General features: G+C 43.7%; 1 protein-coding gene across 7 annotated transcripts in view; it reads left to right on the top strand.

The window, feature by feature from the left end:
• Positions 1 to 23,798, top strand: part of NCALD (neurocalcin delta) — a 317,544-nt gene that overhangs the window by 48,391 nt on the left and 245,355 nt on the right. Inside the window, exon 1 of one of the 7 annotated variants that reach the window (XM_079796606.1) lies at positions 953 to 1,030. The exons of the other annotated variants lie outside the window; for them this stretch is intronic. The gene's annotated coding sequence lies outside the window, so the exon portion shown is untranslated. Of the gene's footprint in view, positions 1 to 952; positions 1,031 to 23,798 lie in introns of those variants that run through there. 7 annotated transcript variants of the gene reach the window in all.

The following is a 23,798-nucleotide window of genomic DNA, read 5'->3' as shown; positions in this document are numbered from 1 at the left end:
TCATCTTTTCCTTTTATTTTGCTCTTACGGGCCAAATTTGCGAAATTGAGATACCCTAGGATTAATGTCTTACACATACCCATTAATTTGTACCGAGCGCTTTTGAGGCAGCTTTTCCTTTCATTGGTCGGCTACGCTCCTAAGTGACAGAGTGACATTGCTGCTTCTGTTATAGTTCCCGTCTTCTGCCTGGACTTGGGAAAAGCCTTTTTCTTCAAATCATCATTGTCATCATCATCACCACGTAGGAGAGTGTATATATCTTTTTCCTTTTGTCTGCTTTTAGACATAACATTGGGAAATAATAAATATTCTCATGTCATCCAAGAAAGCAGTTGTTCCGAGAGTCACTTCAGCTGTGAGTTACTGTGACATTTCATTAAGTGTCTCTCAGGGGGCGTGGCGAATATATGTTTGAAATATACAGAGTAGCTGTTGTTTTTTTTCTTCCACTGTTTCTCCGGTCCTTTTGGAGCAGGTGCCACAGGGAATGGGAGTGAATCGTGCGTGTCCTTCCTAAGCCACTCTCAGCACCTGCTCTCTCAGGTGTGTGGGGGGATAAGGGCAGGATGTCTACCCTCCAGGGTTAGGGAGAAAGAGACCAGAAGGGCAGGATGTCTACCCCGCATGGCGGGGGCTTGGCCTGGCTTATTCTTGTCCCGTGAGAGACCATGCAGTGCCGTGGCTCTGAGCAGGGACTCTGGGCCAGACTGCCTGGGTTAGCAGCCCCACTCTGCCACCGGCTACCTGGGTGACCTTGAGCCAGTTAGCAATGCGGTACTGTTTCCTCACGTGTGAAATTGGGATGATGATAGTAACTACTCCAGGGCTGTTATGGAGATTGAATATTAACCCATGAGGATTCTTAGAACAGTGCCTGGCACACAGTAGGTGCCATATCAGTGTTTGCTACTATTACCATGATGATGATGATGTTGTTCCAGAAGTGCCTGTGTATATCCTTGGATTGATCGAGCCACTGATTCAGTCACCCAGCACAGTGAGCCGGTTCACTGAGCAGACACTGCATGTAAGTACTGTGCTTCACCCTGAGGTTTTAGAGATTAATACGATTTAGCCCCTGTCCCCAGGGTGCTCTCTGTCTGTGGAATGCTGTTTGTTTTTGATTCGCATCAGTTGTAGAAGTAGAAAAGGCTCAACAAATGTGCCAGGAAGGGGTGGGGGAGGGGAGCAGTGTTCATACGAGGACTGAAAAAAAAAAAGTATTCTTGATACTTGGACTGCTTGAACCTGGTTGTGCCATGGAGGTGTAAGGAGCCATCTGTTGCTTCTCCCTCAGCCCTCCTCGTCCCAGGCTCAACTGTGTGAGGGGTCTGGCATGGGTTAGAGAAGCATAAACCTGTCTTGCCCCAGACCCTGACAGCGTGGGGGAGGGACCTTTGTCGGTGCTCTGGCCTCTTGGTGGGGGTTCCCAGAGCTCTGGGGCCAGAGCATGGAAGAGGAAGGGTTAACCCCAGGCTGCAGCAGCTGAGTATACAGCATAAACAGCATTTGGGGATGAGATCACTTCTGTTTTGGGAATCTAAAGGCAAACACAGTTGCATTTGTTCGTGTAATCATGGCCTTGTTTTGAGATTGTTTATGTTTAGAAATTCATGTTGGAATATTTATCAGTTGGGGTACAGAAACCAACTCTGGCTGCTTAGACCGAAAAGAATCCATTGCAAGGCCATTTTCCTCCAGAAGTGGAGGAAAAGCGTGAACTGTATGTCGAACGTGGCCCCAGAAAGGAAACTGGGCATTTCTGGGATTCTAAATACTGGGGAACTAAGGGGTAGTCTTTTCGGGACTAACAGCAGGATGGATTGCAACAGTCCTTTTCCATCCTGACAGTCTTCCCCTGGAGATTCAAATTCCTGGAAGAACGAGCGGGCTGGGTCATTCTGCCAGAAGGCTCGCCGAGGCCGCAGCAGCTGGGGAGGGTCCCAGTGGATGCTGGCAGGGCAGACACTGACCGATGCCCGTGCCTGACAACGAAATGTTGTGTTTCTCAGGTCTCTTTCTCCCTAATCCTTCTGGTCTATTAGTTTCAGATAGTCTATCAAGAGTACTTTTGAGCATTTAGAGCCTGGCTTGGGATTGTAGTGGGCGTGTTAGTAATCGTGAATGAGCCATAAGGAGGCAGCAGATGGAGTTGTGGACTCCAGAACATGGGGCTGCACTCAGAGTGGCTTCATGATCCAGATGGTCAGAAGGCCACACAGTGGAGCGGGTGGGCCAGCTCAGCATTTCTCAAACTGAGGTCTGTGTTTCTCTGGGGGATTCTCAGTGATGAAGTGCAAAGATTTGAAGCTCCCTTTAAATAATGATCTTAAAAATATGTCCCTTTATGTTCCTATTCTGGATCATCAGAAAAATCCATAACTACGTCATACCACAGCACAGTTCCCCCTCTTCATTCATTTTGGTGCATTTGGATTTTTTTTGAAGCAGTGGTACTGAGTAGAAATTAATTAATTGTCATGGTCTAATGAGCAAAGAATAGAAGCAGGCTTGAAATGAAAATAATGCCTTCGCATCAAGTACAGACTAATGATACCGGAGATTGCTGGAAACAGAAAAACTGTTTTAGAGAGGTGGGGTTCCCATAGCATGTAGCACCCCAGGCGTGATGAATGCAAGGGAAACCGGGCCATAGCAGTCAGCACCACAGTCAAACTGAAAGCAGCCATGTAGAGGCAGCAAAACGACATGATCCTTTACCTGGCACTAGTGATGCTTTGTTTTATTGGCTTTGCCGTTTTGTCTGAGTTTAATTTGTGCATTTGTTTTTATAGCGGTATGAGACTACCGGCACCAGATGTCTATAAGTCATTTTGTATATCTCTATATTTAAGTGAATTATAATAAAAATAACTCTGGCCAACCCCAGAGGTACTTGAGGAATTTTTTTTTTTTTCCTTTAAAAGGAAACTACCTTATACAAGTTTTAGCAATGCTGGTCTGTGGGAGACACTCCCTCCCTCCCCACTGGCTTCTGCAGGAGTATACCTCCTCCACCCCACCCCACCCGCATCCCCAGGGATGCTGGGGGTGGCCATGTGACTTGGCTTTTGCCAGTGGGATATTCACAGATAAAAAAGCAGAGGCTTATAAAGAGCTTGCGATTTGGCTTGGCCTCTTGTACTCCTCCCTTTCTCTGAGAGACTATGGCTCAGGTGCTGTTGGTCTAAAGGGGATGAGGGACACAGAGAGCTGTCCCGAACCCAGCTGAGCCCAGCCTAGATTGCCTGAACTCTAGCCAACCAACCCCTGTGTGAACAAGAAGAAAGGAATTCTTTATGAGGCTGAGATTCTGTGGTGGCTTGCCACACAGTATTATTGTGGCAATAGCTGACTGGTGGGGTCTAGCACATTGATGAGGTAGCCACACACTGGAGTGTGTAAACATGGATTTTATTGAGCACTTACTATGTGCCAGTTATTTTTGTAGGTGTTGGGGTTACAGCAAACAACGAGACAGACCAAGTCTTAGCCCTTTGGGAGTATATATTCTAGGGGATGTTCCATCCTTGTTGCTTGACTGTTTATGTATGTGATGAATGCTTTGTTTTTTTTTCCCTTTTCCAAAAGGGCAAACTAACTTTGCTCTGACATGTTGGAAAGTGATAGTTATCTGGAGAGATGCGATCTTGTCTACATATGGATTCCATATTGAAAAAACTGTTGGGGAATAACTTGACTACTGATGTTGCCATCGTTATCACCAAAACTGCCTTCGTTAAGTCATTTACTTCTCTTGACTCATGTCTAGAAATTTCTAGAGAAGACTATAAAAATAGAGGAAAAAGTAAGAATATCATCACGTTGTCTACCAATTTTGCTCTTGCTTGATTTTGCTTTACCCAGAGTTTTGACTGGGTTCCATAACTAAAAATAATCTCCCTGTGTACGTGAAATTTCACCAAAGTAAACGGCTGCGCGCGCTTGTATTTAGGCATGTCTGAAAATTCTGCCGACTGTGGAGGCCTGTGGCGGCTGGTCTGGAATGAAAACAGCATCCTGGGAAAGGAATGTGAATGTAATGTTGAATACATTTAAAAATATTATTCAAATGCCTGAAAGGTTCCGTTTTATGAATCTAGGACCATGGGGAATCAGCGGCAAAAATTCACATTTCTCGTTCCGTGGAAAGCAGGGCTGGAAACACAGCTGCAAACATTCAATTCTCCAAGGCCGTTTCAGGTTTAATGCACAGGAAGTAAGGCCTGCGTGTCCAGATTAGTGCTGGATCGGTAAGGGCAAGTAGCAGGCAGTTTGAGAAGTAACTTACTGCACTGTGGGACACAGTGAAATTTGGACATTTTTGCTGTGACGCCCAGTTCCCTTTTTCCTAGGTTTCAACAATGTCATTGATGTAGGGTGGGTGAGGTAACCCTACTGACACAGTCATGGGGTACTGGGATGTCCATCAGAGGCACAACAGATCCTATCGTCCTCCGAGGGGATCCATGGGTAAGGGCAGTCTGTGGTTCTCAAGAGAGTCTGACTCTCCCCTCTGTCCATTCTGCAGGTAGTTATGCTTTGGCTAGACTTGCACCCCCCCCCGCCCCCCATAATTTTGGGGATGACGTCCCTTGTTTTTTTCTCAGAATCTCTGCGTTATCTCACTGAGTTTCCTTTTTGGGGACGTGGATTGAAAGTGTGTGGTGTGATGTTGGGGAGGAGTTTCTGGATCATCTTGCTTCTGAAGGAGCACTGTCAATAAATGGTGAGATATGTGGAGAGGTGGGTAACGTTGCTTTGATTCCAGATGCAAAGAATACTTCCAGCCCTAGCCAGTTTGGCTCAGTTGAAAGATTGTTGGCCTGTGGACCCAAAGTTCCCAGGTTTGATGCTGGTCAAGGGCATGTACCTTGGTTGCAGGCTCCTCCCCAGCCCAGGCCCTGGTCGGGGAGCATGCAGGAGGCAACCAGTTGATGTGTTTCTCTCACTTTGATGTTTCTTCTGTCTTTTCCTCTCTCTAAAAATCAATGGAAAATATCCTCAGGTGAGGATTAAAAAAAAAAAAAAAGAAAAGAAAAAGAGTACTTCCAGGCGAGGCACAACTGCGAGGGAATTTTTGGATATATTTTGGAAAAGTTTTATTTCTAAGTAAGGAAGTTAATGGTTTTCTTTCTGATTGAGCCCAAAGTCCTCAGCACACAGGTGCCCAATTGCAGTGTGACCTTGTCAGACCAGCTTTCAAAGCTGTGGACGTCCCAGCTCCCGGCAGCCCCTGCTTCCCAGGGCCTGGGTGCTATGGCCGGCCTGTTTTAATGATCAGGCTCTGGGTTTCAGTCAAGGGAGGGGTGTCACCATGTCAGTTATAGAGGATTAACCCTTCGCCCTCGCTTGCTTTTTTCTCGATTCCTTTATTCTAATGCTAACCGTGTCGAGTCACACTCGACATCCGAGTGCAAAAGATTAAGTGCTGAGGAAGCTGAACCTGAATTGAGGGTCTCGTTTCATAAGAAAGACCGCTGTCTTGGGAGGGGGAGGAAGGAAATCATTGTTGACCTGGGGCCTGGGCCCATGGATGCTGGCCAGCGCCTGGTCGCCGAAGTGAGGCCTCCTTAGACCCACTGGCCAGAGAAGCCAGAGGTGGTCAGAACCAGAGGCCTGGGTGTGTTCTCTGACCAGCATCTTCCATATCGCTGGGAACCTGCTAGAAATGGAACTGCCTGGCCCTTCTCCAGACCCACTGAATTGGATGCTCTGAGAGTATCTGACAAGTTGTTCTAACAAGCCCTCCGGGGATCTGAGTTGGAGAACTGTAGCCCTAAAGAGAGCTGAAAGGCACCAGGCATCCCAGATCTGTCACCCAGGGCTGCAGTGGGTTGGGATCGGGGAGTCCAGGGCTCATCATGAAAAGGAGAATATTCTCTTCCCACCCAATACGTAACCAATTTAGTAGGATGGTAACTTTATTTATTTTGTTAGTTTCTTTTTTAAAAATATTTTTTAATTGATTTCAGAGAGCAAGGGAGAGGGACAGAGAGATAGAAACAACAATAATGTCAGAAAAATCATTGATCAGCTGCCTCCTGCATACCCCACACTGGGTATCGAGCCTGCAACCTGGGCATGTGCCCTTGACCAGAATAGAACCCGGGACCCTTCAGTCCATAACTTGATGCTCTATCCACTGAGCCAAACTGGCTAGGGCAGTAGGATGGTAATTTTAAAGGGATCACTAAATACTCATCATCCCCCACCCCTCACAAGTGTTACACTAGCAAAGCAATGATTCATGGCATGTTGCAAACTTAGAAAAATGGTGCTTAGATCATATTTTGCTATATTACTAATAGTTTTACGTTTTCATAGCCTGACTTATGTTTTCCCTGACTTCTTTTAGAACTCAAGCATGTGACTTCAGATTTTTAATTTCTCTCTCTCTCTCCTCCTCTCCCCCAATGGAGTACCTGTTAGGTACTAGGCCCTATGCTTTGATGAAAAGGCATGGTCTCTGAAACCAAGGATAGGTAGTATGTGGGCAGACAATGGGGTTCTGTTTATAACAATAATCACAATATGTTAAATTACCATAAATATGAAGAGATCTGAGGGCAAAGAAGATGCCCTGACCCACAGAAACTGACAGGAGGGTGGTCCTTGGGAGTTTTCGTGGAGAAGGTGAAATTTGAGCAGAGACCTAAAGGAACAAAGCATGTACCAGGGAGTCACCATAGGGAAGAAAGTTCTAGGTATAGGAACTACACATGTGACTGTATTTACGGTAACACATTACCGCAAACTTGGTAGCTTCAACAATACAAGTTTACTTACTCATCAGTAGATCTGACGTCTGACATGGGTCTCACCCGCTGAAATCAAGGTGTGGGCAGGGTGCATTTTCCTCTGGAGGCTCTAGGGGGCAATGTGTTTCGGTGTCTTTTCCAGCTAAAAGGCTGCCTTCCTCCTTCCCACCTCTTCAAAGCCAGCAATGGTGGTGGTGCCCTTCTCATGCTGCACCTATCTGGTTGTCTGGACTCCTGTGATTAGATCGGACCTACCTGAGAATCTAGGATAATCTACCCACAGCAAGGTCATTGACCTGTTACATTTGCAAAGTCCCTTTGCCATGGGAAGTAACATAGTCACATGTTCCGAGGATTAGAGAATCTTCAGGGGCCATTATTCTGCCTACCACGGGGACTGCAGGGGTGCCTGAGAGTATGGAGCCTGTTTTAGAAATAATAATAAAGCCCAGCGTAGCCGCACCATGGCCAAGAGTGAGGGGGAACATGCTACTGGGAAATGGAGGTGTATGTATGGCCAAATGGAACAGAGATGCTTCCAGCAGAGGCCCGGATTTTAACAATTTTAGTGGCCGAGTTAATCAGTTGACCATTTTAGAAATGCAATTCCTCTGTTTTGTAGGGATAAAATGGATGTTGGCCTCGGTGACAGGTGTAGGTGGGTAGAGAATTCTATTTCTTCTTTTTCCAGTTTTTCTTACTTTATCTTTCTCATTCGCCGATTCAGAGATATATTGGGTAGCTGCTGTGAATCACAGGCATTTTGGTACAAGAGACTTGCTCTTCAATAAAAGCTAGTATTTCACTGCTGTAACAAAGCACTTTACACGCACAGGACCCGAGGGGTGCATCAGGACGGACAGTGTTCCTTTACAGCGAAATAACAGCAAATCTTGCTCACCTTCCTTTCTAACAACATTGTTTGACCCGAGTCCTCCTTTTAGCTGCTTTTCCAGTTAGAGATGGCACATCATAAAAGTAGATCTTGCTGGCTGTTTTAAAGTCCCTAACACTGAAGTCCCTTGTCTGGGGAATCATCTTCCTTTGTTCTAGAATGCATTTTCAAATGGTCATCGGACAATTTATTGACTACTTATCATGAACAACAATGGACTTTAAATTGGCCCAAAACTACACACCCTTTTCTGATTCAATTTTCGCCAAATGTTTCATGTTGCAAACTACCTGAATGTAAGTGGGTTATCATTATTAAAAAGTATTTTTCTCTTAGTACTTCACCGCTGGGAAGGGATAAGAGAGAAGATAGTCAGACAGTGAATGTTAGATGGATTTGAGAAATAAATGTAGGGGCATGGAGTCAAAGGAAGTAATTTTAAGCTAAACTGGGAAGAAGACTAGATCAGGGTGTGGAGAAACTTATGGAGACATAGCAGGGGAGCATGGGTGTGGGAGGCAAACTGACTCGAACTCAAATCCTACCTTATGAACACAGGTGGCAATGTCTAATGAAACAGTTAATTTTTAGGAGTGGCTGGAGTTTGACAACTTGAGCAAGACATGTTTTTAACAAGGAAAACCATAAAATATAGTCACGTATACAGAGATAACTTCTATTAAATATCTAATTGTGTAGTCTTGTAAACCTTCTTCAGTATACTCACAGATGTTGAGGTCAGAAGTTGAGGGATTCTATAAATAACTCTCTTCTTTCCTGCTTGAGTTTAGAACTAATTAAGAAAGAGACACAGGGGCCAGACGGATGAAAAAAAAATTTTTCCAAAAAATATGTATTTGCACATCCACTGAACCTCATTTGAAGGTGCATTTCTTCAACTCGCTTTTATCAGGCCCTAATCGTGAGGGTAAGTGGGTTTGCCGGCTCCTTCCCCTGCATCAGCCATCAGCAGTGCTAGAATGAGATGTGTCCATCCCCAAGGCAGGGAGGGAAGAAGACTGGGGAACACCCACTCTCTGTGGACAAGCAGATCTTCAGAGAAGAGAAGGCAGAGCATGCTGGGCCACCAGCTGTCAATCAGATGATGCGTTGCTTCTCTCAGCCAAGAGTAACCCACACTGCTGCTGTTCTCAGCAGCCCCTGGCTGGGCTCATGCCCCCATGAAGCTGGAGTTAGCACTTCTTTGCATTCCCTCCACAGAATCCATACAGATTTTATTAAAGATTTCATAATGGAGTTGGGGTGGGATGGGAAGTTACATTATGTACCCTATAGGTTGTTTCCACCCATAAAAATCCCCATTAGGTATTTCACCTAAGTCTCTGATTTTAGTTTATCCGTGACTGGATCTCTTCCCATCTCTTTCACGATCCTGCTCTCCCCTTCCAGATCTTTCTGTCTCTCAATCTTTCCCTTTTCTATGCAAAGTGGGTTTGCTTATTCCAACCTCCTTTATACTTCTAAGCTCATTCCCTTTGCTCTGTTGAGCAGACAAGGGGCCTTTTAGGGGTCAAGACTCATTGAAGATCATTTCCATGTAAGTAGGAATTTATAAATGAATTTTTTTCATATATACGATTGGGAGATGTTACATTTTTAAGGGGAAAACATAAAACAAAAGCTTCTCAAGCTTACTCTTCTTTTTTCACTTTGCTATGGTTTGGATAAAATTTGTAAAGTAGTCACAACCTCCAGAGTTGCCCAGCACCACAATTTCTTAAAAATAAAATAAAATAAGTCTCTCACGGGTCTTGACTCAATGGCAGACACTACATCCTAGAGTGCCTTAAATGTTGCCCAGGCTATGCCTCATGTCAGACAGTCCTTATTATTTCTTATTTTAGGTGTAACAAGGAGAGATGACTTACATATAATGTTTTGAAAGGAGAACTTGATATACTAGGCCTGGCATGTTGTACCAAGAAGCCCAATGAGGCTTTTCCACCCATCAGTGTTTTTTTTTAAGGTAATATTGGCAGATAACATTGTGTGTTGAACCAAGTTGTTCCTTCCTTTTTTGAGGCTGGGAGATTCCTATGTCCCCCCCGCCCCCCCCCCCCCCCCAAGACAGTGAAGGTCTCAGAGCTCTTACATGCTGTTCCTTCTCTTGTCCTACTCATAGCAGGCACCATTCCTACAAGTATTTCACTTCAGTCAGCTCTTAGAGAGGACCCACCCTATGCAGGCACCGTGCAAGGCGTTGCGGGTCCGACGTGACCCAGCCTTTGTCATTTCTCAGCTGGCCATGGCAACAGCCTCCTAAGGATCTGCCCATCTCCCCTCCAGCCTTCTCCCGAGCTGTCCCCTCCATTGCAGCTGGGGTGGCTGCTTCAAACCACAGGTATGACTTTGTCACCCTTGCAGCTGCCCCCCCTGGCCACCGCTCCCACTGCTTTTAGGGGCAAGTTAGGCTCCTGAACATGGTCTGCAGGGGGACAACGCACGGTTGGCTCCTTCTACTTCCTCCAGCCTCTTCCTCCTCCGGGCTCCTCCCGCTGGGCTTCTGGGCTCTCTCCCGCCGGCCTCCTTTCAGTTTGCCAAACACGGCTTTTTCCTTCCCATTCGAGAACTTGGAATGTGTGGTTTCCTCTGCTGGAGGGTTCCTGCTTCTCCCTTTCCCCTGGGTGACCGCTGCAGCAACCACTTCAGCCTCATTCTCAGTGACTACCTCTCAGGAAGTCTTCTGTGCCCTTCCTGACTAAATGAAATGCTTCCCGAAGTCCCTGTGCATGCAGCGCTTTGCTGTTGCAGTTTTATACTCGTTTGATGGATGCCTGTCTCCTCCAACTGCCCAAGGATGTGGAGTCTCACCTGTTTATGTTTGTCATTGTATTCCCAGTGCCCAGTACAGTGGAAGCTCTCAATAAACATCTGTCAAGTGGATGAATGAACGTAGACAGGTTCTTGCCCTCCAGGAATTTAGAGTGTAGTGGGAGGAAAATGACTCTTAAGCAGCAAATTAAAATATGATGTGGTAAGTTCTATCTATCATAGTATCTGGCACATAGACAAGATTCTTATCCCAGACTTGGGGAAGGTAAGGAGGAAGTGAAAACACTATATGCTGCAGTGGTTAAAAAGCAGTGGCTCTGGATTCAGGCAAGACTATGCTCAAATCCTGGTTTAACCCCTTCTTAGTTGGGAAAGTCACTTAACCTCTTTGTAAATGGATCCAATGATGCACACTGAAGTATGAGGTCTTGTTCTACTTGGGATGTATCTTCATTATTTATTACTGTGTAACAAATGACAACAAAAGTTAGAAGCTTAATACAGTGAACATCTGTTATCTCACACAGTCTGTGAGGGTCAGGAATCCCGGGATCGGGTGGTTCTGACTCAGGGTCGTTCATGAGGTTGCAGGTGAGCTGTTGGCTGGGGCTGAAGGATCCCCTTTCAAGTTCACTTCCACACTGTGGCAGGGGTTCTCAGCTCCTTACCTGACGAGCCTCTCCATCAGGCTGCCCGTGATATGGCTTCCTCCAGAATGAAGGACCAAGAGGAGACAGCCCCAGTTTATAACCTAATCTCAGGAGAGACATAGCATCACTTCTGTCACATCCTATTGGTCACAGAGGTAAATGGTGAACAACCCTGTATCAGTGTGGGAGAAAAAGACGCAAAGGAGATGGGGGACATTGGGGGGCCATCTTGAATGCCGGTTACCTAAATGGTCAGATCTCAGGGACACCTGAGATTGGTTTTTGATTTGACATGCTGAGGTTGCTCTGAAATGTGCTTGTCAGGTTCAAGCTCACTGGTGAATATTTTCAAGATGGCGCACTTATACTCTGGTAGTTGATTTAGAGTTTGTACCTGGCTACACTAGATCCGAGGGAATAGTGAGAATTGTCACAAAGGTATACAGATTTTTTTAAAGGAAGTTCCCAGGTAGAAAAACTGGAGGAACCAGATGGGAGCCTTATTCCTGTCTGGTGGTATCAAGTGTGGGCATGTAGCTTCCTGGGTCCTTAGTGGTCAGGTGGCATGTTGCTGAGACTGCTGCTCTGCAAACCACATCTTCATGCATGTAAGTGTTATGTTCTTTCCCTTACCAGCAATGACTTGTATCTCCTGCCTGTGAATGATGATAACTCTCTGTGAGTTTCATCTCTGCCAACCCCATGATAGCCACAGCCACCTCTTAAGCTTGTTGTGAGAAGTCAATGGGATAATGTGTAAAAAGAACATGGCCTACTGCCCAGTCCCCAGCAACATCAGTACTGACAACTAGAATAAGGAACTGAAAAGCCAGGAGTAACTGCCGTATTTTCCGGCGTATAAGACGACTGGGCGTATGGAAGATTTTCCTGGGTTAGAAAGTCGTCTTATGTGCCAGAAAATACGGTAGATCCTGAAAGTAGGAACTAGCCAAGTAGGAGGGAGAACGTTCAGGCAGAAGGAAAAGCATGTACAAAGGCCCAGTGGCAAGAGGGAGGAGGGAGAGAGAGAAGAATCAAAGGCTTTTTTTATTTATATTTGCTTTTACTTCCCTTGCCTTTCGGGTCAAGTCCACAAAGACCCCTCTGAGACCAAGGTCCATAAGTTTAGTGCCTATGTTTTCTTTTGTATGTCATATTGTTTCAGGCCTTATATTTAAGTCTTTAATTTGCGTTGAGTTATTTTTGTGGTATGGTATCAGCAGTCTAGTTTAATTCTTTTACATGTGGCTTTCTTGTTTTGCCATTGTATGTTTTATTCTTTTTCATGTGGCTTTCCATTTTTCTCCATTGAATGTTTTTGGGTCCGTTGTAGAAAATTAGTTGCCCATATATGTGTGGGTTTATCTCTGGGTTCTCAATTCTGTTCCATTGGTCTGTGTGTCTATTTTTCTGTGAATACCATACTGTTTTGATTAATGTACCTTTGTAGTATAGTTTGAAGTCAGGGAGTGTAAAACCTCAAGCTTTGTTATTTTTTCTCAGGATTGCTTTGGCTATTCAGGGTCTTTTGTGGTTCCATAACATTTGGGGGTGTTTTTTTTTTGGTGGGGGGAGGGGTCCTATTTTTGTGAGAAAATGCCATTGGGATTTTGATAGGGATTATATTAAATATGTATATTGCTTTATGTAAAATGGCCATTTTAACTATGTTAATTCTTCCAGTCTATGAACATAGAATATCTTTCAATATCTTTATGTCTTTTTCAATTTTTTTCCCACAATGTCTTATAGTTTTCAATGTATAGGTCCTTCATCTCTTTAGTTAAGTTTATGCTTTTTGTTCTGATTATAAATGGAATTGTTTTCTTCATTTCTCTTTCTGATATTTTGTTGTTAGTACATAGGAATGCAACAGTTTTAAAAAATATTTTTATTGATTTCAGATAGGAAGGGAGAGGGAAGGGAGAGATAGAAACATCAATGATGTGAGAGAATAATTGATCAGCTGCCTCCTGCATGCCCCCTACTGGGAGTGGATCCCACAACCTGGGCATCTGAAGGGTCCAACTTTGGACCCTTCAGGCCAATGCTTCATCCACTGAGCCAAAACCAGCTAGGGCTGCAACAGGTGTTTTATATGTTGATTTCATATCCTGCAACTTTACTGAATTTTTAAAATTAGTTCTAACAGTATTTTTGTGGAGTCTTTAGGATTTTCTATATATAGAATCATATCATCTGAAAATAATGATAGTTCTACTTCTTCATTCCCAATTTGGATGCCTTTAATTTCTTTTTCTTACCTAGTTGCTCTGGCTAGGACTTCAAGTACTATTAACATGCCACTTTTAATAAGCAGTTACGAATAGAGATAATAGTTTTAAAAATCCAAAATTTAAATATTTAGAATGTTATATTTAAAGTGATATATTCATAGTTCATATTAGCATTTAAATGCTTAATATTTTAAAATTTCCCCAATTTTTGAGAGGATGCATTGCATTAGATTTTAAAGCTTTCAAGATTTTTTTCGTTGTGTTTGAAATTCCATAGCCCATATGAAATGAGATTACAACACATATGATGACTTTTAAAACATATGTACCAAAAATTTCCTGGGTATACTGTTCTTTATATTTGTAAGTTAGAAGCTTGTCTCCTTATAGGATTCTACAGATCATTATAATAAAAGAGTCTGGCTCCTGATTATATTGTGACTAAATATGGCCTAATGCTTGTTTTTGTATGGCCCTTGAGCAGGAGAGTGGTGGGGTGTTTTTTAATGGTTGAAAAATCAAAAGGGTAATATTTTGTAACGTGAAAACCGCGTGACACTTAAAGTTCAGTATGCATCAATAAAGTTTGATTGGAAGGTCAGCAGCCATGCTAATTCCTTTCTGTCTTGTCTCTGGCTGCTTTCCTGCTGCAGCTGCAGAGCTGAGTAGTTGTGATAGAAACTCATAGCCCTCAAAGCCCGAAATATTAACTGTCTTGCCCGTGGGAAGAGTTTGCCCACACCTGCTCAGCTTCCAATGTGGTAAAACATTCGGTGAGGCTCAGCTCTTTTGGAACCAGTTAGCAGGTGAGGGCAGAGCCAGGAGCCTTTAAGTAAAATAAAGTTCCTGGATTATGTGTGGATTCAGTCACTTTGTATCTTCCTTACCTTCCAGGGGAACACAAGCGAGAACACTCACAGGCAGCGAAGCACTGTGGGAGAGAAAAGGAATGCTTTCAAAGTTGCTCTCAAATGGCTGTCGTGGCAGGTGGGCCTGCTACTTAGGCAGTCAGGAGGGAGACTGTGAATAGAGGTCTGTAATCTGTAATTTTTTAGGCCCAAATGCATTAGATAAAAAAGGGCATAACCCAGTGGGAGTGTTTTTCTTTTTCTTTTTTGATATTCTTAGGCTGTAATCTTCTCAACTGCTTCACCAGGATTCATCTGCTGTAATTACTGAGATCCGTGGTACATGTTATCAACAAGTCAGAAGAACTAAGAAACCTTTTCCTTAATAAAATATTATCTTAAGCTGCCAACCATGAAATGCTTAAAAAATAGTTCTTTATATAACTTCATAAAATGCTTCTGAGAGATTCTTCCTGTTTACCTTGCTGCTGATAAAAACCCAAAGAACATTAAATTCCATTTCTTTCTAGATAGAAAAGTTCTGGTGGATATAATTATCTGGCAAGTTGCAGTTTAGAAATGCTTGGTCTTCTCATTTGAAGACCTAATTATTGAAATTTTTGAAGTTTCTTTTTTTGATATAACTCCTCATTGTTTGGAATGAAAACCCTAGAGAAATAATACCTCCCAGAAGTCTCATGTTTAAAAAATATTGAAATAATGGAACCTTGTGCTAACCTGATATGCTGGGTTTGATTCTTCATGCACACGTGGTTTCTGGTATTTGTATTTTGGTTGTGGGCTGAGACTGTTCAAAACTTCATTGAGCTGGTTCCATAATTTCTTCCATTTGTCCTTTCCCTGTTGCCCCTGGGACTGCAGTGTTGTTGAATAAAAGTGTTAGCCCAGATGTCAACATAGAGTTCAGCCACATTGGAAAAGCAGCAGCAGTTGAGTTAAAGGACCCAGCTGACAAAAGGAAGAGAACTATAGAATAGGGAAGAAGACTTTGTGTTTTTAAAACAGTGAAAAAAACACAAAAACAAACTAGCACATGTTCTTAAAACTCAACAATAAAAAAATAAACAATTTAAAAATGGGCAAAAGGTTTAACAGACACTTCACCAACGATGACATACAGATGGCAAATGAGCATATGAAAGTACGCTCCTATGTCATTAGGAATTGCAAGTTAAAACAACCAGGTACCATCACACTGCTAAAATCCCAAACACTGACAACACCAAATGCGGGCAAGAATGTGGGGCAACAGGAACTCTCATTCATTGTTGGTGGGAATGCAAAATGGTACAGCCACTTTGGAAGACAGTTGGGCAGTTCCTTACAACACTAAATATACTCTTATCATACAACCCAGGAATCACATTCCTTGATATTTACCTAAATGAACTGAAAACATGTGTTCACCCAAAAATTTGCAGGTGAATATTTATAGCAGCTTTATTTATAATTGCCCAAACTTGGAAGCAACCAAGATGCCCTTCAATATGTGAATGGATTAACGGTGTACATCTATACAATGGGATAGTATTCTGTGATATAAAGAAATGAGCTATTAAGCCACAAAAAGACACAGAGAAGCCTTAAATGCATATTGCTAAATGAAAAGAAGGCTACATTATGTATGATTCCAGCTATTTGGCATCCTGGAGAAGGGCAAACTATAGAGATAGTAAAAATATCAGTGGTCGCCAGGGGTTAGGGAAGGGGAGGGATGACTAGGCAGAGCACAGAGGATTGTCAGGACAGTGAAACTATTCTGTATGGTACTGTAATGATAGATACATGTCATTATACATTTGTCCAAACCCGTAGAATGTACAACACAAAGAGACAACCCTAATGTAGACTATGAACTTCTCCATCTTCTCAAATTCCTCTTCTCTGTCTCTTCTAACGTCTTATCAGACTTAACTGATCAGACTTAAATTCTTAAAAAAGAATTACTTTTAAATAACTCATGTAGCAATTTTCCATATGTTGTTTAAAATGCTCTGCATACAAGGAAAGCTGGCTGCAAGTAAGTGAAAATATGTTGAAAGTCCAAGTGTTGGTGCTCAGAGCTGCTGGTAACATTTAAATTTCAGTCATTCGAAGCAAACTAGAATCTTTGAACAAATGCGTGGATTATTTTTCTTCCCAGTAGAGAGTAGCCACCAGATGTTTTCTCTCTGGCCTGGCTTTCACTTTAGGTAGGAACAGGCCAAGAAAATGAATAGTTTTGAAATGTTCTCCTCTCAACCCTTCCTGCTAACTCCAGCCTGACTTCGTACAACACATGTAGCTTTTTCTTTTTCTTCCTGCCCTGCTCCCCCCCCCCCCTTTTTTTTGTCTATAATGGAGATGGAGAACAGTTGCTTGCTAACTTCCCTCCCTCCTCCCACTTGCCACCCTAATGATGAGACCCTTCACCCGAGGTTCTCTCGATGCAGGTGATGTAATCTCTCTCCTCTGGCTCTTCATGTGCTCCTTCATCCCCAAGACTCTGGTTGTCACCTTCAGCTTTCACTTGCTGAGGTCTCATAAAGCCCCTAAAAGACCCTGGAGGACAGGACCTGACATGGCCTCACACCGGCTCTCTGCGAGTGGCTCTAGCTTGTCATGGGAAACATGCATCTGTCCTTCGTGCTGGGTGAGTGCAGGCCCATCCAGAGTCCCACACGGCCTCCTCTCCTTGAGCGCCTGTCCTCAGCGCAAGTCCACCTCCCGCCCCCCCCTCCCCCCCCCCGCTCCGTAGGATTTCAGCCCACTGTGACTTCCCTCATGCAGGAGCCACATGTTCAGCTCTCCAGCGTTCCTCCTCACAAATGCTTTTCTCCGTTGCTTTACTCTCATCTCTGACTTGGATATTTTAGTTGTAGGTGTGCAGTCTGAGTCCCCTACCTGGTTTTGGATGCTAACTTTGAAAATCTACTTTGGGGTCTATTACTGCTAAACTGAGAGAACATTTCCATTTCGACTTCCCATTATACGTGCAATAAACAGACCAAACTCTGTGAGGCCCGGACCACGCTTTGCTGGAGCAAACTGTACTCTCAAGCGATCATAGCAGGGAGTTTCTCCCAGGGAAAAGCCCACCTTACAGACCTTGCACTCAATAGGAAATGCCCTGATAGTGGAGCTTGCTGCTGCTGAATGGTTTGAAACCCACCCATCGAAGGTGATTGGATTTTTTTATTAGAAAGAGGAAACAGTTTTCTTTGATCAAAATAGCAAGGGCAATTGGGTGGCAGCAGCTGAGGCGTTTCCTCTTGACTTCGGCCTCGGTGTGTGGATGGCGCGCTGCTTCAGCCTTCCTTGGGACTTGCAGGCCACGCCCCCTGGAGAATTCTGAGCTCACACATCAGTGAGGCTGGCAATTTTCAGCAGATTTTCTTTTGAAAGAGCCGCTGGTTCAGGCATCATTTCTAGTGGTCGCAGCCCATGGGTAGGCTTCTATTTGGCTGTGTTGGCAGGTCTGCACAGCATTTTAAAGGGCAAGTCATCTAGGCTTGTCTGTCTTAACTTGGATGACAGTCTTGAGCGCTAACTGCCCACACCCCGCAGGTAGCTGAGCTGTACTCCCTTCTCTTTGATCTTTCGGGACGTCTTGCAGTGTGAATTAAGGCAAATTCTCCTAAACAAACCAACATGCCTCCATGTAATTGGGACACAGTGATGTAGTTTTAGTCATAGTTTTTCATTTCTTTTATCAATGATTGATTTGTTGTTGGGAATTGAGGGATGGAAAAATACCTAAAAGGTAGGGAACAGTGGGCGTGTCTCTGTCTGTGGTACAAAGGCTACACAAGAGGGGCATTTATGATACCAAACAAATGAACAAACAAGCCAGAGATAATTAGAGGCGCGTATTCTTTTTCCTTATCAATAACAGTTCTTTAAAACTTAAATTGAAAAATTAGTGCCCTAGCTGGTTTGGCTCAGTGGATAGGGCGTCGGCCTGCAGACTGAGGGGTCCCAGGTTCGATTCCAGTCAAGGGCATGTGACTTGATTGCGGGCATGTCCCCAGTGGGAGGTGTGTGGGAGGCGGCTGATCAATGTTTCTCTCCCATCGATGTTTCTGACTCTCTATCTCTTTCCCTTCCTCTCTGTAAAGGATCAATAAAATATATTTAAAAAAAGAAAAAGAAAAATTAGTAAAATAGGCAAAGGATGACTAAGTAGGCCCTTGGTCAATGATACTTTAATGGGACAAAAAACTACATTGGGGAAAATGTACCTTTAACCACCTCTTATACTTCTGTGGGGTATAACCACTGCTGTGCCAAGTACCAAAACCCACCATTGGACCACAACAACCCGGACACAGGAAACATCCCATCTGGCTTGGTGGGGTGCTCTTTGAACCAGACGTGTCTTTTTCTGAGTCTGTCTCTGTTACCAAGGCACACTAGGCAGCTCACCTTGAGCAGTCCCAGCGACAAGACCACTATTTTCATCACATATGGTCTGGCAGCACCTCTGGAGGCATTTGCAACCCTCCCTTGCTCCCCGCACCTGGCCAGAAGGATTTAGGAGAAATGCTTTGAATGGCTTTTGAGTCTACCTGGAGGGGACACCTGTTGGAGCTGATCAACATGGCATCAAGCCATGGGCAGCCCACCTGTGCTCCACACTGGGGATTATGCAGGCATGTGAGTCCAATAATAGTGGCAGGAACCCACTTGTGCTGTGTTCTCATCCCTAATCAGAATTCTGTTAGAACCAGGGTTCTATTTACAAGGCCACCGAAGGAAGTCCTCACACTCCTGCTCACCCTGGACCTGTGGTCCTTTCGGAGGTATGCAGGAAGCTGATTCAGTCTTGCCTGTGTCCCTCCCACTCTATCCAAGACCATAGCTAGAAGGTGGGGGCCAATTCTTTCCCCACGGCAGGTTACCTTTCTTCAGGATAATGCACAAGCTCACTTTCCAGAGCCTGTTAAAACCTTAGGTCAATGGTCGGCCAACTCATTAGTCAACAGAGCCAAATATCAACAGTACAACGATTGAAATTTCTTTTGAGAGCCAAATTTTTTAAACTTAAACTTCTTCTGATACCACTTCTTCAAAATAGACTCGCCCAGGCCGTGGTGTTTTGTGGAAGAGCCACACTCAAGGGGCCAAAGAGCCGCATGTGGCTCGCGAGCCGCAGTTTGCCAACCACTGCCTTAGGTGATGATTCTTGCAACATGTTGTAGCGGGCAGTGAACAAAACTAACTTTACTTTCTTAGTGTGTTCAGATTCTAGCAATGATAAATGTTTACTTTCTTCCAGGCCACGAGTGGGGGCGGGGGAGGGGGGGCGGGGTTGCGTGTGTCCTTCTGATTTCCCATCTCTCTATTCTTGGTAAGGATGGAGTGACTAGCTCATCATCATTAGCCATGTAATGTAACCTAATCGAGGAAGTGACATCCCATCATATTCACAGGTTCCACCCACAGTCAAGGGCAAGGGACTACACAGGGTTGGTACACCCGACGGTGGGAATCGTGGGGGGTCATCTTAGATTTTCCTCCCTACTGTCATGTGGTTTTGGAGCCCATGGGAGTCTCATCAACGCTGCTAAAGTGAATTGTGAGAACACTGTGGATGGGTTACTGATGAATTGATACGCCACCAATACATAGTCATGTGCTATTCTGGTTAATGCTGCAGAATCGGAAGCCCTTCTCAGTGCTTCTCGGGGCTTTGCCTGGAATAGTAATCCAGGCCGCCGGTGGCAGGTGGAGAAATTGCCCAGGCAGTTCAGGGGGTTGGTCCTGATGAGGTTGATGCGGCCTCCTTTGCAGGCTCGCAGGCTTGTAGGCTCCCCCTGATCACAGACTCCGCAAGCTCCATGCGGGCACTGGGTGAGAGACATGTCTTATCCAGAGCAGAGATTGTCCTTAGAGAGAATGTAATTATCGCCTCTGTCCCGCTGACCCCTGGGCAATTGCTTTCTTTCCGCTTGGTGTAGGCAGTCTGTGTAGGTAGGTGCTGTGTAGGTAGGTGCTCGTTTAAATTCTGTCTAAATTCTGTCACATTTCACTTGCCCTTTTCCTGGGGGCAAGTTAAATGTCAAAATCGATCCAGTCAGGGAATTAGGGATTACTGTGGAGGAGCTCCAGGGCAGGAAGACAAAGGTGTCACAGGACGTAAGGCCCTGTAATAGGCACCACTACCCTCACCAGGCTGGGCGTTTTGTGAAGTTCACTATCTGTGTTCTACCTAGTCATCCCTCCTCTCCCCTAACCCCAGACCGCACTCAGATGACTTGGGGATGAAGGCAGGGAATAAAGAGACTTTATTTGGACACAGGCCGAGTTCTTTGAAACTTCAGGTGTTGAAATGATTTTAAAAAATCTTTTATTGATGTAAGTTGTTTTAATTTGCAAAGTGCTATCGGTTAGGTCAGGAGCCTTTGCGCTTTTGTTTTCACGAAGATTTAAAAACAACAACAGCCGCAGGTCACGGCTCACAAGGAGGTCAATTGTTGTGAAGCGCTCAGTTGGTCCCTATAGTCCGGTTAAAAATTGGGTCCTCTCAGGTTCCAGGCTGAGGGCTGTGGCCTATCAGGAACACTTACTGACGGTACTGAGAGCATCTTTTATACATATGTTTAAATGAGAACTGTAGTACATGTCAATTGTAAAATAAAATTGGCAAAACAGAAAAAAGAAAGTAAAAAAAAAAATTCCTTGAGCAAATTACTTATCTTCTATGTCTTAGTTTTCTCTATAAAAAATGGGTACAATAGGGAGATAACTGTAATAGTATCAACAATAAAAAGTATATTAAAAAATAGCAAGATGTAAAAAATGGGTACAATAAATTGCATTTACTTCATAGGATTATAGTAAAGATTAACTGAGTTACTATATTTATAAGTTGCTTGGAATAGAACTTGCCATAGAGCAAGCGCTATATAATTTTTTTTTCAATTTTTTGTTATTACAAATTATGAAACCCTGTTACACACTTTTTTTGTTTGCCTATTTTTTTCATCATTTCTTTAGGCTACATTCCAGGAAATAATGTTCCTGAACCAAAATATAAATATCTTTTAGGATTTCTGTTATTCATTGACAAGTTAATCTTTTGGAAGGTTGTAGCAATGTCCACTTCCACCTGCAGTGCTGACAGCATCTGTTCCTCGCATCCTCAGTTGTTGAGACAGAAGTGCTATGCTGTTTTCACTTGATTTCTTTGATTACAAGGCAGACGGTTATTTTGCCATATGTTTGTTTGCAAATGACATTTATTGTTTATAAATTGTTGCTTCCAGGCCTTCACTTATTTTTACATTTCTCTTCTTCAGTGACATGAAGTGCTTCTTTTATATAAAAAACACATTGCCCTGGCCAGTGTGGCTCAGTTGGTTGAGCGTTGCTCCGAGCACTGAGAGGTTTCCATTTCGATTCCTGGTCGGGACAGTTGCCATGTTTTGGGCTCCATGGCTGGTAGGGGACATGCAGTTGGCAGCCCATTGATGTTACTCTCTCTCATCAATGTTTCTCCTCTCTCTCCCTCTCCCTTCCTCTCTCTAAAAAAAAAAAAAAATCAATAGAAACATCATTAAAAGCAAAGCAAAACAAAAAATACATTGAGTGCATTTAATAATGATGAAGAAGAAGATGAAGAAGACAGTTGCCCAAGGCACATATCACGTACCACAGAGGCAGCAGCCCCATAGAGTCGAGTTCTCATGCATGGCTGGTCTAGCCTCCGATCTTCCATCAGAAGTTTTGTCATTGCCTCTGTGTCCAACAAATTCTTTATTATTTTTTTGGTTATGTTTCTATAGCAACAGTATAAATAACTCCATGCAATTATTTGGGGAAGGGGTTGCCATGAAAGCTGCTAGGAACACTGCTAGAAATGCTGCAAGAACAAGCCCATATCCTGCCTCTGTATCTTCAGGAATCATTGCAAATTGATAAGCTTTTGTGAATGAAATTTCATTAGTGACAATCTTTGCATCGTGGTAAATATTGTGACTACCTGGGAGAGAATCTTTTGGTTTATTAAAGAGCTAAGTAGTTACCTAATGAGAAACTGTCAGTCATCTTGTGAACATGTGGAGGAATATTTATTTTTAAAGGCCTAGATGTGCAACAGTCTCAGAGCATGTGCTGGTGCACTGTTTTAATTAGTTCCTGGGTTCTGTTGGCTTCCCCTTGGGTGTTGAGGCCTCTGGCTACTTGCTATACTGTTGCTGAATATTGAATATAAAAAAGTAGATCTTCTCTACCCAGTGGTGTGGCCCAGTGGTTGAGCATCGACCTATGAACCAGATCAGGGTTCAATTCCTGGTCAGGGCACATGCCCAGGTTTTGGGTTCAATCCCCAGTAGGGGGTGTGCAGGAGGCAGCCAATCAGTGATTCTCTCTGGTCATTGATGTTTCTATCTGTCTCTCCCTCTCCCTTCCTCTCTGAAATCAATAAAAAAAATATATTTTTCAAAAAGCAGATCTTCTCCACAAGAAATCTTGCTGTCTCATGGCACAAAACATGTAAACTTTGGAAGATGAAGGGAATGTGTTCTCTTCTGAGAATAGACTTAAGATCAATGGGTAGAAGTTCAACATTTTAGATTAAGGTAAGGAAGAACTTATTTTTTTTCTTCACAAGAAGTGTCCACCAAATCACATGGCTCACCTTGTTGAAGTAGTCTTTGTGATTCTTCCAGCAAAGATCAGGTGATCAAAAACTGAACATAAAAATAAAAGGTGGGACTTGGGCAAGGTAAGACCTGTGCTAGATTATTTCTAAGATATTTTTTTCAACTCCGAGATTCCACAGTTATGTAAATTTTAAAAAATCATGTGCTTACTTATCTAAAGTAGTCAAATTCATAGAAACAGAAAGTTGGATGATAGTTACCAGGGCCTGGGAGGAAGAGAAAAAGAAATCGTTATTTAGTGATTATCGACTTTCGGATTTGCAAGGTGAAAAAGGTCTGGAGATCTGTTTAACAACAATGTGAATCTAACACTACCGGACTGTATACTTTACAAATGGCTAAGATGGTAAATGTTGTTTTGCATTTTTTGCCAAAAACAAAACAACCATGTGTACTGAGTTGTGCCCTAGGCCAGGCACATTAGTATAAGACAGTGCCCGCTTTTAGTGGGTTCGCAGTCCACTTCTGCTATTGGAACCAAGGTGCCTGAGCATGAGCCCACGGCCCACCTCAGCCAGCCATGACGTCACTGCCACTGCCACTGCTACTACAGGCGCTGCCAGAATCCTAAAGCATGAAAATGATTCGCCATTCTTCTTGTCTTCCAGTCTCCTGTTAGTGCCACAGTGGAGAGAACCCAATAGGAAGCCAACTGGCGAGTTAGCCTGATAAATGTGCTGTGCTGTCAGAGGCAGCTACATAGCAGAGTGACTATGCAATTGAACAAGAGCAGGCACTGCTAGGAACACCCCTTTGTCTCTTCTGCATCCATACACAGCTTTCTGCCCACAAATAAACTTGATAAAACAACAGGAGCATTCTAATGCAGCTAACCCCTTCACAAAGGAAGGCATTCTCACCGTTTTCCTGATAAGGGAGATACAAAGCTCCATCAGTCTAGGGAGTTAACATCCAAAATGACTAAAGAACTTATAAAACTCAACA

The sequence above is a fragment of the Cnephaeus nilssonii genome (assembly GCF_951640355.1).
Source record: "Cnephaeus nilssonii genome assembly, chromosome: 18".
NCBI lineage: Eukaryota > Metazoa > Chordata > Mammalia > Chiroptera > Vespertilionidae > Cnephaeus > Cnephaeus nilssonii.
Note: the sequence above shows the minus strand (reverse complement) of the source record. Positions and strands in the feature narration are given on the sequence as shown.